This window comes from Vulpes vulpes, chromosome 1 (genome assembly GCF_048418805.1).
Source record: "Vulpes vulpes isolate BD-2025 chromosome 1, VulVul3, whole genome shotgun sequence".
Classification (NCBI taxonomy): Eukaryota; Metazoa; Chordata; class Mammalia; order Carnivora; family Canidae; genus Vulpes; species Vulpes vulpes.
The window spans coordinates 26,486,028-26,504,145 of record NC_132780.1 but is presented as its reverse complement, the minus strand read 5'-3'; the positions used below and the strand labels follow the sequence as shown (position 1 = coordinate 26,504,145).

At 50.2% G+C, this 18,118-nt stretch overlaps 1 long non-coding RNA gene across 1 annotated transcript; it reads left to right on the top strand.

The window, feature by feature from the left end:
* Positions 1-2,027: 2,027 nt before the first annotated feature.
* On the top strand, positions 2,028-7,778 carry LOC140595211 (uncharacterized). The gene is made up of 2 exons (XR_011996710.1): positions 2,028-2,377; positions 6,174-7,778. It is a non-coding gene; the product is annotated as an uncharacterized lncRNA (long non-coding RNA).
* Positions 7,779-18,118: the final 10,340 nt, after the last annotated feature.

Genomic DNA, 18,118 nt, shown 5'->3' with positions numbered 1-18,118 from the left:
GCCTTAAAGCACCTCCTGAATTAGCCAGTGACTCATTTTACTCCAGAATTTATAAATAGCACAGAGGATTTTTACCAGGATAGAGTACAGAACAGAACAGATAATCTCTATAAACATAGGGATTAACTTTTTTTTTTAATCTTTACAGCAGGATCTGATCAAAAGTTTCACGAACTTTGGTCCTGCATTTCAGAGGAAAGGTAAGGAAGGGCGGAGGGGAGAGTGGGGGGCAGTTTGGGCAAGATGGTGGGAGCGATGGGGTGCTTTCTGGGCGGGATGGCGCGGGCATTGACTCACCTCCTGGGGCCTTCAACTCCCAGAGGGGACGTGAGCCAAGCCACACAGCTTGGGGTCAACTTGGGGACATTGCTAAGTGGGACACCGAGCAGCCCGGGCACCTGTCTGTCTGGGCTGGGGACCCCCACACCATGGCAGACAGCACCAATTTTTGTCCGTGTGGACCTGTGCCAGAGCTGACATGCACTTCACGGAGCTGAGTGTCACAGGGAAGCTTGCTCCAGGTGAGCAGCTCACCTGGCTCGTCACGTCTGGGTAATCCGCCCTCTTCCTCTCTGTTGTGCAAGGGACCTTCTGCCTCGGGAATGGTGCTCTGTGCTCACACCCTTGCTTAAGGATCCGCCCGGGTAGACACACAGGAGACCACTTACAGAGGCGTCCTGGGGTTCACATGCGCTGAGCCAACTGAAACAAAAATTGGTGGCTTCACCTTGGCCTCTCCTTGAACCTGTCACCAGCCCAGCCCCCTCCCTGTCCATCGCTGGCTGTCTCCCCTGTGCTGCCTCAGGGGCCCTTCCCAGTGGCTCTGGTGACGCCCCCAGGGGCCAGGCTTTCTGCCAGCAGAGTCTTATTCTCTGGAACCCCTGCAGGGCACGAGGGCCTCCAGAAGCCAGTGGAACCTTCCATCATATGCCTGGGATGGTCCACAGTCTCCCACCCAGCTTGTGGGTCAGATCCCGACTGGATTAATGTGTCCATGTCGGAGCTTAGCTCCCAGGTGCCTGTTATCAGATCTGCCAATTTTAGCCTCGCATTTTCTGGGTCAGCTGGATAATGGGCCTCATTTACGGGTTGATCATTACCGCTTTGTTTTCGAGGGGCTATTCTTAGTTTCCTAGGGCTGCCAGAACAAAGTACCACAAATCCACCAGCCTCAACATCAGAAACTTATTCTCTCGAAGTCCTGGAGGCCAGAAGTCTGCGGTAGAGCTGCCCCCATGGCTGCCCTCTCTCTGAGTCTTTAGGGGAGGGCTTTTCCCTGTGCTTCCTCCAGCATGTGGTGACCCCAGGTGTTCCTTGGCTGGCAACTGCATCCCCCAATCTCCGCCCATCTTCAAGTCGCCATCGGCCCCCTGTGTCTGTCTTCAGATCACATGTATACCCGTGTTCGTGGGGCGGGGGACACCTGGATGTGTGTGCATGTATGTGTGTACACTTGGGTATGGCCCTGAACATGGTGTGTGTGTGCACATGTGTCTGGGTGCATAACAGGTCTAGGGGTGGAGGTCGGGTGAGGACCAGGACAGAAGCCACGGGAGCCACAGGCTGGTCCCCACTGCGGCCTACGTGGGAGGCAGTGGTGCTCATTTCCAAATCCCCGGGCTGTTGTAAAAGCAAATTGATGAAATAAATGGCTTTGCATGGGACTTGGAGGTCCCAAGTCCTGGTCTGGAAGGAGAAGATCGAGAAGCAGAGCTCATGTCCTGTACTTAGGAGACTAAAGGGATTTAGGGGCATCCTGGGAGAAGTCCTGCTGAGCGACCTTGAGAATAGAGTCATGGAGTCTCCTCAGTGGTGGTCACATAGCGGCAGGACAGGTGCTGGTAAGGTGGGGAAATCAGGTCCCTGAGCCTCTGGGGTGTGTCACCTGATAAAGTACAGACTACCCAGCTACGATTTAAATTTTAGCTAAATGGTTAATTTATTAGAATGAGTATGTCCCAAGCACTGCATGAGACATACTTGTACTACGACGTCATTCAATGTCCCTGAAACTCCTGTTTAACTAGGTGTCCTGTCTTCTTGGCAACATCTGGAGACCCTACCCGAGGTGCCCCACAGGGCCCGAGGAGGCAGCCAGTGAGGATGGGCCGGTCTGTCCTTCTCCTCCCCCACCCCAGCTTCCACAGAGGTCACCAGGATGGGATGGGAACCACTCTGAGGGCCTGTCCAGACATCTGCAGCTTTACCGGGGTGAGGCTGGAGGTGAGAGAGGAAGAAGCCCGCCGAGCCCAGCACTGCACTAAGGGAGGCACACAGCACCTGTGCAGTCCTCACAGTGGAGTGTCCAGGACACAGCGGAGAGTCAGCACCTCCTTGTAGGATGGATCTCAGGGCTTTGTGGGAGCTCACACTGCTGGTAAGTGATGGTAAGGAAGGGACCCACCCGGGGGCCCTCCTGCAACATATTTCACCTCCTGGACTCATGTCTACATCATCTGCTCACCCTCCAAGTTCACCCATGTGGAAGGCTAGGCCGGGTTGTGGCCTGACCAATGTTGCAGCCATGAACCACGCGCACAGAGGAAGCTCTGCGGGTGCAGAATCACCTGTGGGGTCCGTGACGGTGGCTGTGACAGCAGGATGGGAGGATTTCCTGAAGGTGTGATATTTAGTCCAGCGTCACATCTGTAGAGGAGTTCACTGAGGCGAAGGTGTCAGGGGAGTCCCAGGTGTAAGGAGCGGCAGGTGCACCTCCTTGAGGTAGGGAAGCCATGGTGAATTCCAAGAGCGAGAAGACCACCGTGGCCGAGAGTAGGGAGGGCAGGGCGTCGGGATGAGCCTGAAGAGCCTCATGAAGAGCCTCATGAAGAGCCTTGTGGCTGAGGTACCTGACACCAGATTTTCCAAGTAGCATGTGTTCTGGTGGGCCTTCCAGCTGTCCTGGAGCCACTGCATCTGTGGGGCCCCCAGCTGACTGGTGGCTTCCACCCACACCGTCTGCTGGGGTCTCCCTGCAGTGACCTCTGTGGAGAGGGGCCTGATGCCCTCAAATGTTTTGGGGCTCCTGGTCACAACTATGTGCCAGCTCATGACAGGACGTCCTTGTTCTCCCCAAAGGGCCGGTCCTGCACCAGTGAGCGGCTTTGATCCCACCCTGGTTCGCTACCCCCCACTTGCCCCCATGCATTACCTGCCTCGTGACTCAAGCCTACATCCAACTCTGCGTCTCACTCCAGGAAGGCATGTCCTCAACCCACAGAAAACCTGTTGGTTTTCTATGTTTTAAGACAGAGAAGGAGAGAAAAGTAGTGAGAACCCCCTGGCGCGTTCCATGCAAATTCTTGACAATAATCTTTCTAAAGTGGGAAAATGGGACCTTGGCCCACACAGGTGCTTTTGGAAAGAGACAGTGTCGCTTCAGTGGCAAGATGGGCTAAAATCCCACTTACCGCGTGGGTGACTTCCCACAGTTCTCTTTTTCTCTGTTAACTCAGTTTCCCCATCTGGGATGAGGATTAGCACAGCACTCAGCACACAGAGCTGTCGGAGGACTGAGTGTGATCACCTGTCCCGACCTGAGGTCTGCACTCAGATGAGGCATAGAAACTGGCTCTGGGCCCCAAGTGAGGGCAGGGGTGTTAGCGTTGGGGCCTGGACACTTCTCACATGCTCTGCTCCTCAAATGGAGGGGAATTTGCATCCTCCAGCCACTGTCTAGAGGGAGTTTGGGTCTCATGGGGAAGAAGGCGAGAAGAAGAAGGGGTTTACACAAAGACAGGCCTTTGCAACCATTGGAATAACGAGGGTGGATGTGGGAAAAATTAACCCTTCAGTCAGGCAACTATAAGAATCAGAAAGTGTGAAGACAAGTGGCAAAGGGGCTAAGTCCTGCGTCCCTGCTATGCAGCCCATGAGGTCACATGCAGAGGTGGGAGCCCTGTTCCGAGAGACTTCTCCACCAACGAGTGCCCTTGGGTGAACTGCTCACACTCCTCCTCAGTACCCTGAGACCCACAGTGCCTTCATGTTTCTGGGGCTCCCTCCAAGGTGTGGAAGAAAGGAAGGAGAGTGGTACGATTTACTCCAACTTTGTCCTATTGCATTTTCCTGGAGGTGAGACAGGTGGGTTGACTGATGGGTTGGGGCCAGGACTTTACCCTGGAGCGCCTCAGAATAAAAGACATAGGCACAGGTGTGGCCCTCACACGGTCCCCAGAGAAGCAGGGGACACACCTCTCACAGCACCAGAAGCCCACAGTCTACCAGGGCCAGGGCCTGACACGCAGGCCAGGCAGCAGAGGCCAATACTGCCAACCCTGAGAAGGAAAGAGCAGCACTGTGTGAGCTGGAACATGTTTGGCTCTGCCGACCTCTTAGAAGAAAAGGGTGAACCACTCAGCCAGCAAAATCAAGTTTATTTGGGAAGAGAAGAAGTAAGGCAACTGAGGACAAGCACGACTCAGGCAAAACATGCAGGAGCACAGAACAAAGGAGGGTGTCCTTTTAAGGAGGACGCGGGGGGGGGGGGGGTGTCCTTTCGCATGCAAGTTTTTTGGAGGAACCTGAGCATTTGAAGCAGTGGTGCTCCTTCCTTGGCTGTGGGTGAGCCAAGTGGGGGCCTTTCACCGGCAGCAGGCAAAGGCCACCTCCTATTGCTGGCCCAGAGGAGCTCTTGCTTCTTCCTGCTGGACTATGCCAGCTCTGATGAGTGCTACATGCACGACAGCCCTCCCTCAAGTTACGTATCGTTAACACATTTTCACAGCTTTATGACACCACTGAGCCAGTTGCACAGCGTCCTGAGCAGGAGATGGGGGGCAGGCAGCGATACATCCTTCCCCTTCTGTTTACAGGACAAGGCGCATGGCAAGATCTGGCTGGAGAGGATGGGAGAAGATGCGGGGTAGGCAGCTGGGCCCCACGCCTGGAGGGGGCTACAGACCATGTCAGGGAGAGAAGCCTAATGGTCATATTAGCATCTTTAGAAAGATCTGGTCCACAGTCTACGGTGGTGATGTTGCGGGGATGTTTACACAGCACAAGCAAATGAACAGAACCACCAAGCCCATGACAGAAGAGGTCTTTCATCAGGCAAAGATCCAGATTTGGAAAGGGCGAAGGGGCCAAGGCCTTTGATGAGAAGGGATATGGAGTCAGTGGGAGCGGCGGGGCAGATGAGGCAGGGCGCTGCCCACAGAGGGCGAGATGGTAACACAGGGTGTGGACTGAGGCTTCAAACAGCTCCACTCTTCCTGTTGGGGGATAATTATGTTCCCCCAAAATGCATATGCTGATGTTCTAACCCCCGGGGGCTCAGAATGCAACTGTCCCGGGGGAAAGTTCTTTCCAGAGGTCATTAAGGCTGAATGAGCTGGTGGGGATGTGTTCCTAATAGGAGAGCGGACGCAGACACAGCTCAGCCATGTGAGGCCACGGGGAGAAGGCGGCCGTCCACACCCCGAGGAGAGAGGCCTCAGAAGGAACTAATCTTACACAGTGATCTTAGACTCCCGGCCTCCAGAAATGGGGGAAAATCTATTTCTGGTTGCAGTGCTTTGCTCAGGCAGGCCGAGCACACTCGGGCAGGCTGCCTCCTGTTCACGCCAAGGACCGGCCCAACGGCACACTCGGTTAACAGAAGCACATTTCTGAGATTTCTTAGTTTAGCTCAGAATACCCGTTGTCAAAATCTGATTAATAAAACACTTGTTTTGTTTTTTTGGTAATGTAACCAATTCATTATTGATTAAATAAAAGTAAATATATATATATATATATATATATATATATATATATATATATATATACACACAGACTCCCAGAACATACTTTCTGAATAAAGCAAATAATAAAATTCCCCTTAGGGAGTAGGAGGAGGAATAAGAGCTGAAAAAAAATTTACAGCCATTTGAGGACATGACTTTAAACAGAGCAAGCCCTCTTTATGATCATAGTCTCTTCTCCAACACAATTTAATTTATGCCGTTGGTTCCACAAACAATACTTTACTCTTATAAATAGATCGCCCAGTGCCTGGATTTGCTCGACCTGTTTCATTTCTCCTATCGTGATTCCCAGTTATAGAAACATACCCTCATGGAAATGTGTTTGTGTATTGGGTTTGGGGTAGGTTGGATAATTCTGGCATTCCCTAGGGCCTTCTGCTTTGGGCCATCTTTTGAAACTCTTTTTTTTTTTTTTTTTTTTTTCAGAAACTGCAGTCACAGCATGACATGAGACATCTTGCTTGGTTGCAAGATGAGCTTATTTTATTTAAATGCAGCCGCAGGGAAGATGGAGTAGATGCATTCCTCCCCCTAAGTGCATGAACGCAGTGCCCTACAACTTTTAGAAAAAATAAGAGTGGGCTTCAGGATCTGAGGCCAGGCGAAGGTGTCTTAGACTGGATGCCGAAGCACGATGCACAAAAGGAAAAATTGTTCAATTGGATCTCATCAAAATTTAAACACTTTTGCTCTGTAAATGGCCCTCATAAGATCATGAGAAGACAGGCTACAGACTGGAAGAAGATATTTGCAAACCACATACCTGACAGAGGGCCAATATCTGGAGGATACAAAGGATGCTCAGGACTAAATAGTAAAATAATCCAAGTAGAAAATGGGCAAAGGCTCGAAGAGGCATTTTCACACCAGAGAACACACAGGTGGCAGATAAGCACATGAAAAGCTGTTCCATATCATTAGGTTTTAGGGCAATGCACATGAACAACGCAATGAGACCTCATCCGGCTCTCGGCTGGCTAAATAAAACACAAGTGCGATACAATGGTGTGAGTGTGCAGGAACTGGATCACTCTCGCCTTGCGGTGGGAATGCAAAATGATACAACCATTCTGGAAGACATTTTGGCAGTTTCTTAAAAAACAAAACAAAACAACTCATCATGTAATAAAATTCGACGCAGAAATCACACTTCTGAGCATTTACCCCGGAGAGATGGAGGTCTGAGCTCATATGAAAATATGGACATGAATGTTCATGCAGTTTTCCTTATAATAGCCAGACACTGGGCATAGCTCTGATGAATAATTAAATAAAGCGAGGTCCATCTGTGCAGTGGGGCACTCCGCAGCGGGAAAGGGCAAATAGGATATGGATACAGCAACAGTAATGGATGAATCGTCAAAGAGATTGGAGCGAAAAAGACTAAATTCACAGTCTTTCTGTAACCTGAGCTAAGAAACAGTGTGGAGGTTCCTCAAAGAGTCAAAAATAGACCTGCCCTACGGCCCAGCAATTGCACTGTTGGGGATTTACCTCAAAGATTCAGATGCAATGAAACGCCGGGACACCTGCACCCCGATGTTTCTAGCAGCAATGTCCACAATAGCCAAACTGTGGAAGGAGCCTCGGTGTCCATCGAAAGATGAATGGATAAAGAAGATGTGGTCTATGTATACAATGGAATATTACTCAGCCATTAGAAACGACAAATACCCACCATTTGCTTCGACATGGATGGAACTGGAGGGTATTATGCTGAGTGAAGTAAGTCAATCGGAGAAGGACAAACATTATATGTTCTCATTCATTTGGGGAATATAAATAATAGTGAAAGGGAATAGAAGGGAAGGGAGAAGAAATGGGTAGGAAATATCAGAAAGGGAGAACATAAAGACTCCTAACTCTGGGAAACGAACTAGGGGTGGTGGAAGGGGAGGAGGGCGGAGGGTGGGGGTGAATGGGTGACGGGCACTGAGGGGGGCACTTGACGGGATGAGCACTGTTATTCTGTATGTTGGCAAATTGAACACCAATAAAAAATAAATTTATTATTAAAAAAAAGAAACAGCATCCTATGACTTGAGTCTATTCCATTTGCATGATGTGGATGCGGGTGACTAGGTCCGGCTCACGCTCAAAGGGAGGGGACCTCACAGGGGTGAGAGTTCCACCAGCAGGATGATTGGGGCGCACCTGGAGGCCGCCCATCTCTGCAGGGAGCTGCACTCTCCTGTGAGGGTTTCCGGGCATCCCTCCCCTTCCCAGGCCTGGTCAAGGTCTCCCAGTACTTCTGGTGGGGCTGTGCTGACACCGGGACAGGGGTCTGTCTGGAGAAGGGCTCAGGCAAGCGGCACAGGAGGCCGAAGTTAAGTTAGTATGGGCAGTGGCGTCTGGCAAACTGGAGCCAGGGGCTAGCAGCTGCCAGTCTGGCGGCCACAGCTGCAAACCCAGCCTGGAGTGTCCCTGGGAGGACCACGGTGAGTGCCCTCCCCGTAAGCGCCAACTACACCTGCCCCAGAAGCTCTGGCAGCAGATACAGAATGTACTCACACATCTGACACTTCTTCCTTCTCCGTCCCTTCCCTCTGCCTGGCCTGCAGGGTCCAGTACCTGAAAAGGAGGAGGGATGAAAGAGAAAAACAGGGGCAGCCCGGGTAGCTCAGAGGTTTAGCGCTGCCTTCAGCTCAGGGCCTGATCCTGGAGACTGGGGATCGAGTCCCACGTCGGGTTCCCTGCATGGAGTCTGCTTCTCCCTCTGCCTGTGTCTCTGTTTCTGTCTCTCTCTATCTTATGAATAAATTAATAAAGTCTTTTTAAAAAGGAAAGAAAAGCAGTAGGGAAGGAGGGAGAGGCTCTGTGGTGCCTTCTGCAAAGCAGCCTGGCCATAGTGCCAGGTGGGTGCGCAGAGACGGAGGTGAAGGTGGAGGTAGAGGTGAACATCCTTTCCAGTCTGGGACTGGACAGTCTAGTGTGTGACCTGAGGCCGTGCATGACTCAGCTCACTGTGGGACCGTGCATTAGATGAGCAGGAACAGAGAGATCCTGGGCCTGCGGATGTTCATGTAGGAGAGGAGGAAGACTAGCCCCACGCAATAAATGTTACAGGGACAACAGAGGATGAAAATCAGGGGGATTTTGATTATATTTTTCTGTGCCCCAATTACAGCGAGGAAAAGCCTGCCCCCTGCTCGGCCATGCCTTATGCAACCGCTGGTAACCCTGTATCTGGGTCACAGGTGCATTTTCTCTGTGTGCCTCACCTTTTTCCAAGGTGGGTGTTGTGTTGAGGGACATACGTAACACAGCACATGGAGGGGTATCCACAGTCCTCAGAGCATCGTGGGAACCAAGCAGGGGTGAGAATGGAGTACTGACGGTCTCTCCAGAAGGACTCAGGGAGGGCCGGACACTCCCCAGGAGCCCCCACTCCTCTGGGCACAGGGTCCTTCGGCTGAGAGTCAGGGTCTCTGAGACCATGGCTTCCAAGTGAGGCAAAGCTCAGACCTCAGAGAAGCTAGGAAACTGCCGGTCAACCCACGGTCAGGGCCGACTGAATGCCACCTTCTTCAGGAATGACTGCCCTAGTGCCTCTGGTGAAGACTGTGTCCAGACCAGCCATGGCATCTGGGTTCTGCCCCTCTGACCGCTAGGCCCTCTGGCAGAGGGCGCTATCCTGTAGCCTCAACTTTATCAGATTTAAAACTAGAGGTAAACCCACACGCCCTCCATGGAGCTCGTGTAGGGGCTAAGGGAGGTGACACATGAAAAGCACGAGGCCTGTGCCTGCCTTATAGGGCCTCCTGCGGCTGCTGCCTCTTCAGGAAGTGACTATGCAGCCAAGCTGGGCTCCCTGGCTGAGCCATCTGCTTAGGGAAACCACCCTGGGGACAGTGGGCTCTGGACCTCTCTGCTCACCTCCCTCCATCCTCACCTCACACTGTTCCTCCTGATGCCCCCCAAAGGTCACCCCTGGAAAGCAGAGTTACAACTCTGGATGGAGATGAAGCCCTGAATTTGTCCCTGCACACAGCAGAGGGGGCTCTGTGGGGTCAGGTTAGGGCTCCATCAGGAGGACCACGTTGGTGGGAACCCAGATCCACCCCTGTCCACCACTTCCCCTCCACCTGCTGGAAGTGGACCCCCACATCCACATTCCTTGTCAGAGAAGAGGGAAGCGTAGTCCCAAGGCATGTTTCTGCTGCTACAACTTAGCACGAGCCTGTTTCCAATGAGGTCAGCTAGCATCCTGCATCTTGATCGTGATTGGCAGCTCCTAAAAGGGCCGCCAGGACCTGCTGGAACCCACAGGGTCCTGTGGGCCCCTCTCCCTGAGTGAGAGCTGGACCCAGTGACCTGCTTCCACAGAAAGGGGTGTCACTCCATGATTAGGTTTCTTCCCCGTCTTGCTTTTCACTGGCTCATTCTGCTAGAGGGTGGCTGCCCAGTGGCGACCTGCCCACGGCCCGGGAAGAACGGAAGCCTTCAGCCCATTATGAGCTAACACCAGAATCCTGCCCACAGCCACAAGGGTGAGTGTGGGGGAAGAGCCGGCCCTCTGCCTCCGTCCTGGACAGATCTGCAGACCCCAACACCCCTCAACTGCTGCTTCTGAGACCCTGGGCAAGAAGCCCCTAGAAAAGGTGCACCTCATTCCTAACCCACAGAAACTGTGAGCTAATTGTCTGCAGTTCGAAGCTGCTAAGATTTATTCTGCAGCAATAGGCAGCTGATAACATGGTATCTGATCCTAAACCATCCTAAAAATCTTCTGAGGTTTTCTAAAGCTCATCCTTCATCCCTGTACTGAAATATTCTCAGCATAAATAAATAGCATGAGAGAAAATGACACGAAATTCTCAGCCCTAAGGGGGAGCAGGAGAGTCTGCTGTTCAGCCCCAGGCCTCCAACCCGCATTGTCTGATTCCATTTGCAGCCTAAGCCACATCCCACTGCTTCTTAATCTACTTTTCTACTCCTTTCTCCCTCTCTCTCTTTTTAAACTGGAGTAGGCTTTTGAAAAAAGAATTGAGTGGTGCAGCTAATAATTTTTCCAGCTGTCATTGCATTAGAATCAGACGTGCATTTCTGGTGCACAAACGTTTCTGTGCACCTACCAGCAAGACACAGCAGGGTTTCCGGGTGAATCACCCCACTGCCTTTCTCCGAAGCCTCAGGGACAATTGTGCCGCAGGCTGATGACGGGAAGCATCCCCACTCACGCAGGCACAGGGCAGAGAGAGAGAGGCGTCGTCTGGGCTCCTAGCGCGAAGGACCTGTGGCTCATCTTGCATTGTCTTCCCAGACGTGGGCTCTCTCATTCATCCTTTTCATGAGCTTCCTCGCCTATGGTTGGCCGTCATTGCTGTCACTTCCTCTTTGTTGTCCTAGCACAAATGAAAGCAAACCAGTCACCAGGGATCCCTGTGTCTCTGGTCACCTGGTGGTCTGTACCTAACAGACTGGTTTTCTGTTCTGAGTCGCCAAAGGAGGACAAGAGAGCATTCAGTGACCATGTAAACCAGCACAAACCAATGTCCAAAGATGATTTCACATTCTTTTAAAATTTCGGTAAAATGTGCATTACATAAAATTTACCTTTTTACCCATTTTCAAGCATACTGTTCAGTGGCATTAAGTACATTCACATCATTGTGCGGCCATCCCCACTGCCCGTCTCCAGAAATGTTTCATCATCCCAAACCAAAACTATGTTCCCATTAAGCATTTCCTCCCGATTCTCCCTTCCTGCAGCCCTGGTGCCCACAATGCTACTTCCTCTATGATTTCAACTACTGGGTCCCTCACATAAGTGGAATCATGTAGTATTTGTCCCTTTTTCTTTTTTAAAGATTTTTTATTTATTCATTTGAGAGAGAGAGAGAGAGAGACAGAGAGAGCACAAGCAGGGCCAGAGGGAGAAGCAGACTCCTCACTGAGCAGGGAGCCCTATATGGGGCTCCATCCCAGGACCTGGACCTCATGACCTGAACCGAAGGCAGATGCTTAACTGCCTGAGCCGCCCGGGTGCCCCAGTATTTGCCCTTTTGCAACTGGCTTATCTCACTTGGAATAATATCCTCAAGGCTCATCCACACTGTAGTGAGTCAGAATGTCGGTCCCTATCACGCTAAACAACAGTCCCTTCCATTTCGTATACGTGCTGTGTGTATAATGTATTTTGTTTATTCACCCACCAGTGGACATTTAGGTCGTGTCCACTTTGGGGGCCACTGTGAAAGATGCCACTAAGAACATGGGTATTTTCACATCAGTCTGGATCAGAAACAAAACGTATTTCAGGCCCATGCACCCACCATTCCAGAGACACAGAGTCCCCCTCCAGACGTCCTTGCAGACTGAAGGGTAACAGCAACAAGACTCTGCCACTTGGAAGACGGGCTTGATTTGACTTTTTTCTTCCTCCTCCTTCTATTCCTTTTCTTTTCTATCACTCACTCACCTGTGATCCAAGGCCCTGATCTGGGCACCAGGGGTGGGATATACACTGGGTCAGGGGGAGAACCCCACACATGCACACAGGGCTAGAGGGCACGTGGGACTGGGCTAAACTGTGCCAGCAGAGGGGCCGGCTCAGGTGACCAACAATCAGCAGCTCTGAGAAGGCTTGGCTCAGGACTGTGAGCATCCTGAGGCACCAGGAAGGGGGGGGTGGTGGTAAGACAGATTCCCGTGAAGAGGGAAACTGAGTCACACAAAGACTGACCCTATGTGTCTTGAAAAAAACACAATGAGGTCATTCAAAACACTTTTTCCTGGGGGCACCTGGGTGGCTCAGTGGTTGAATATCTGCCTTCAGCCCAGGACGTGATCCCGGGGTCCTGGGATCAAGTCCCACATTGGGCTTCCTGCATGGAGCCTGCTTCTCCCTCTGTCTGTGTCTCTGCCTCTCTCTCTGTGTCTCTCATGAATAAATAAATAAAATCTTTTTTAAAAAACCACTTTTTCCTTTAATGCACATATCTACTGAATGGATGCTGAAGCCCTGAAGACAATGGAGAAGCAGCTATGACATCAGTTAGGTTTTTAAAAGCTTTCATAACACGACGAAATGTAGCATGTTTCCCTAGATTGGATCCTGGAACGGAAGGAGGATTTTAATAGAAAGATTGGTGAATCCAAATAAGATTCTCTGTTTGCTAATGTGTCTACGTCAACCCCTTAGTTTTGACAAGTGTACCCTGATACTGTAAGTTATTAATGATGAGGAGGATGGTGAAGGGCATTCTACAGGAACCCTGGAGAATTTTTGTAACTTTCTTCTTAAATCTAAAATTTTTCCAAAATAAATTTTATTAAAAAAAATGAAGCCTCAGAAGTCCACAATTTTATCCTTTAATTGAAGCAATGTTCCTTCCCTTCCTTTTCTTGTATTTTGCTCTAACTACTGTGCATGTTCCTATTTGCATATGGAACGAAATCTGCTAAATAGACCCCTTGGGATCAGCAGTTTGGGTTAACAAATGCTTATGGCTCCCCACTTTGTTCCAGTCTTTTTATTTTTTGTCTCTCTCCTCCCTTTTCTTCTGACACTGTCATGGAACCTGTGTGAACAGCCTGGCGCACATCTTATGTACCATTCAGTGTGCCCAGCCCCTCACCTACAGACACATCCACACATGCACATGGATGGCAAGTGCTTCTTGAGGTTGCAAAAAAGGGGTCATGATAAATATGTATATATAGATAGACATCTATCTATATCTATATATCAATCTATCCATCTATCATCTGTGCAACTTCTTTCCTTACTTTATGGCATGAACATCCTTACAATTCAATAGAAGTGGTTCCAGCACAAGGTGTTTAATATCTGAATAATATTTCATAGAAGGTATGCAGCCAATTTATCCAAACATTTCCCTTTAGATGGGCTTGTGGTTTTGTGCTGCAGTACATATCATTATGCCTATGCCTGTGTGCAAATAAATGGCTTTGCTGCTATGCAATAGTGAGCAGAAATGGGACAACTACGTCAAAGAGAGTGTGTGTAACTATGTAATAGGGGAAAATGTATGATATGCTGTTTGCTTTATATCCTCACCAACAATGGATATCATTCATATAATTTTTGCCGGTGAGATGGACAAAAGATGATTTCCATACTTTCATTTGCTTTTCCAAGCCTCCAGCATGAGAGCTGGTGTTTTTAAAAAGGTGTTTATCAATCATTTGCATTTGTTCCTCTGTGAATTATTTATTAATATGCTTTGCCCATTTTTCTGTAAGTTATTTGACTTTCCTTATCAGCTTATGAAAGTTCCTGACGTGGTGCTGATAGGAACCCTTTGTTTTAGCTAGACTAATGTTTTTCCCAGTTAATCTTTGCCTTTGACTTTGTTTGGAGACATCTTTGGTTGTAAATTAAAAAAAGAAAAAAAAAAGAAATCCTGTAGTCAAATCTGTGTAACTTGGACAGCAAAATGATGAATTGGGTTAACATTGAACATGTCAAAATTTCTCTTCTCTCAGATTCCAGAAGCTGGAATCTGGGGCAGCTTTCAGGACCATTAGGATCACCGGCAGGTGTCAATCACCTGGCTGATGATCAGGCTCTATTCTCAAGCTCACCCCATCTCTTGCTACAGGCAGTCCTGAACCATCATCCTGATTCCAGGACTGACCCTCAGAACCTGTCCTGTGCAGGGGATCAAGTCTGACCTTTTCCCTCTTGCACACTCATTGATTGGCTTAGATCTCCCTGGGGCGGCAGAGAAATGGCAGAGTGGAGAGGGAGATGCCTTATCCTAACTTTATCTCACTGGCAGTGTTCCAGGGGCACATTGGTGCCCCTCGGTGGCCGATGCCCACATTCTGTCACCCTCTTATTTTCACTATGCTAATATATATATGCTATAAAAATTCTCCACTTGAACTCTTTTTAAGCACATAGATCGGTGTCATTAGGTATATTCATAAGGCTGTGTGGCCATCACCTGTATTCATCTCCAGAACTTTTTTATCTTCCCAAACTGAAACTCCTTACCCACTAAACAGCAACTCCCCACACCCGCAGGGCCGCCCCTCTCCCAGCCCTTACCCCTCCCCTCATTCTCCTCTGTATCTTTCCCCAAGATGTGATCTGACTTCTTATCAGGAGCTCTTCTGGGTTCTCAAAAGACAACCCTACGTCCCTATGAGCCCAGCAGAGCCAAGTACTCCATGGGGCAGTCCCCGTCCTTGAGCATTCTCTCCCAGGACACCCCTAGTGGGCCCCCACCCAAGATCTCCCACTCTGTCCTCAGGATACCTGGAGCCAGCTCTGGACTCTGAGGTTCCAACAGCAAGGGGCAGGCACCAACCTAGGGGCCCACACACCCGGCCTCCTGGGGATGCTCTCAACCCCCACCCCCAATTTGGCCCTCACTGGGGAGAACACACCCTGGATGGGCAAACCACTCTGCAGCTCCTTCAAAGACCTCCACACCCTTCTCACAGGGCCTGGAGGCCACAGAACAGGTTCAGCCTCCCCAGCCACCCCCCTCCTCCCTGCACCTCTCCCCCGGAAGCCTGCCCTCTCTTCCTAGGCGTGGCCCCTTTGTTTTTAATCACAGCCTGAAATCCTGGCTGCACCTTTGTCTTGGATGTTAAAATGAGATTCTCAAGGTCCAGTGGAGGGTGTGCGGGCACACAGCAGGGCCAACTGGCAGACTCTGACCACACTGCTCAGACTCCTCTGAGCTCTTTGTGATTACCTGGGGGCTCTGCACTCTCCAAAGTTAGCAAGAATCCTGCCAAGCCATTTTAGCCAGAGCCCCTGATGGCTAGTCACCCTGCTATCTGACCGGGGTCCCACCCCTACCACCTTGGGAACATCTGATCGCCTGGCCTGGCCTCATCAAGAATCCTGCTAGGGCCCATTAGCCAGAATCCTCCTCAGTCCTGATGCTTCCTCTTAATGATTTCCCATCCCCTGACCCTGACTCTGGCTCTTAGCTACAAATTTTGTACTTGGAGCAGAGCCCACCTTAAAATCCCTTCCATACTGGCTCCCCTGGAATGAAGTCAGCCCTACTGTTCCTTAATGAGTATCAGAATTATATTTCCTTTATTACATGTGCAGCTGTCTCTCCTCCGAGGGGTGGGTGTCAGGGTGACCGGGCAGGCAGGATGGTGGTAGCCAGGAGGCTGTTGCAACCATCAGAGCAAGGAATCACAGGGCTCCTGCGAAGCACCCAACCATCCCCCCAGAAGACCTCTATTCAATTTCTAAGTTACTCTCTAGGCCCTCCAGAATAATTCCCTATTTTAGCATAAACCTGGCAATCTTGGGAAACACTATTAGGGGGACATGAAGAATGAAGTCCCCACCTGCCCCAAAGAGACAGGTTCGCAGGAGGATCACCCGTGCTTTGTTTTCTGGCTGGACTTTCCACGGGCAGAGTCACGATACAATGCCCAGTGCCAAGCCCCGCTCCCAGGGGAGCTCTTTCCACAGGACCCGCACTCTGGCCTCGGTGCCTATGAGGTCCCCGGACTCCATGGGGAGGCCCCACAGGTATGGGGCCGGCGAGAAGCGAGGGTTAAAGCAAGTGATTTAGCTCAGTAACCGTCAATGTCACGAGCAGGAACATGTGAGCTGTCCTTGGCCTCTGAACACGTCAGTGGGCTGCTGGAGGCCGGGGCTGTGCTGGAAACCTTGCCCACCGGGAATAAGCCTATCAGGCCCTCGGCAACACTTGTCAACTTAAAAAACTCTTTCCAGAAATCTCAGTGCAGCTGTCTTCAGCTTCATGCGAAGTTAAAAAAAAAAAAAAAAAAAAAAAAAAAAGATGTGTTTCGGTATTTGTCTGCATATCTGTGTTGATTGGTGACCTCTGTGGGGCTATTACACCAAGCGAACCCCACTTGCTCTGAGCACAGAAGCTGGTCTGAAACCTCCTGGTCTGCCAATCCCTGCCAATTCTTAGCAGCCCCACAAAATGGATCGGTGAAATTCAGTCTCGCTTTGTATATTCCTGTCATTTATACATCTCCTGTCACTGAGGGGATGATGCTCAAGTTTCTTTGCATATGTTAGACATCAATAAAGGGGAAAAAAAGAAAAGCCCTAACAGAGGGACAGAATTTGTGAACGGTTAGGGAATAGTTGCCTGGCTCTCTTTTTATAGAGATGACATCATGCTTCCCATCCTACCCACTCCTTTACAGGTGCGCACATGGGACATGGAGATGCCTCGTGACCTACCAGGAGTCACTGGGAGCGGACAGGCCACACTGCCTGAGTCCTCTGCCCATCGAGTCCCTGTGAAGCCAGGAGGGAAAGGAGAGAACATGGGCTTCCATCCTCCAGCCTGTAAGTCAGGCACACGAGCCTCTGTCCCCCAGGCATGAACCCCTGGAACTGTGCTCTCTCGGACATCCTCCTGCCTCTGCCTGGACCCTCTCACAATGGTCCCCATCCTGAAACCCTTCTGAGCACCTGATGATTTGCCTTCCTCATTGGTCATCAGTGACGCTCTCTTCCCACATTTCCAGCCTCACCCAGGTGGGCACGAGCCGACAACATAGCAAGTTGGCTCTGAGTATCCCATTCCTCTCCGTGCTGGGGTAGGGGGTCCCAGAGAGGCGAGCAGAGATGGGGACAGCATCCGGAGCCTCACCGGGGTCCCCTCGTGCATGGTGAATGGAAAGCCCACCCAGGGCATATTATTTTTTTAAAGATTTTATTTATTTATTTATTCTTGAGAGACAGAGGCAGAGACACAGGCAGAGGGAGAAGCAGGCTCCCTGAGGGGGAGCCCGATGTGGGACTCAGTCCCAAGATCCCAGGATCATGACCTGAGCCAAAGGCAGGTGCTCAACCACTGAGCCACCCAGGTGTCCCCTATTTTCAGCTTTATTTTAAGTGCAATTAACAAGTAAAATTGTTAAGATGTCTCAAGTGCACGTCATGATGATTCGATGGATGTATACATAATGAAAAGATCCTCCTATCTAGTAAATTAGCACATCCAGCATCTCACACACATATATATTTTTTTCCTTTTTTCTTTTGGTGAGGACATTTAAGTTTACTCCTCAAATTTCAATTACACAATACAATGTTATCAACTGCAGTCACTGTGTTGTACCTTAGATCCTCAGATCTGCTCATCTTATAGCTGAAGTTTGGACCCTTTTACCTCAAGATGCCCCCATAGAAGTGATACCACACAATATTTGTCCTTCTCTGTCTGGCTTATTTCACTAGACATAATGCCCTCCAGGTTCATGCATGTTGTTGCAGAGAACAGGATTTCCTTCTTTCTCACAGCTGAGTAATACTCCGTTGTATCCATATACCACTCCATCTTTATCCATTCATCTGTTGATGGACACACAGGCTGCTTCCAGGTCTTCTATTATGAATAACACTACAATGAATGTGGGGGTGCAAACATCTCTTTGAG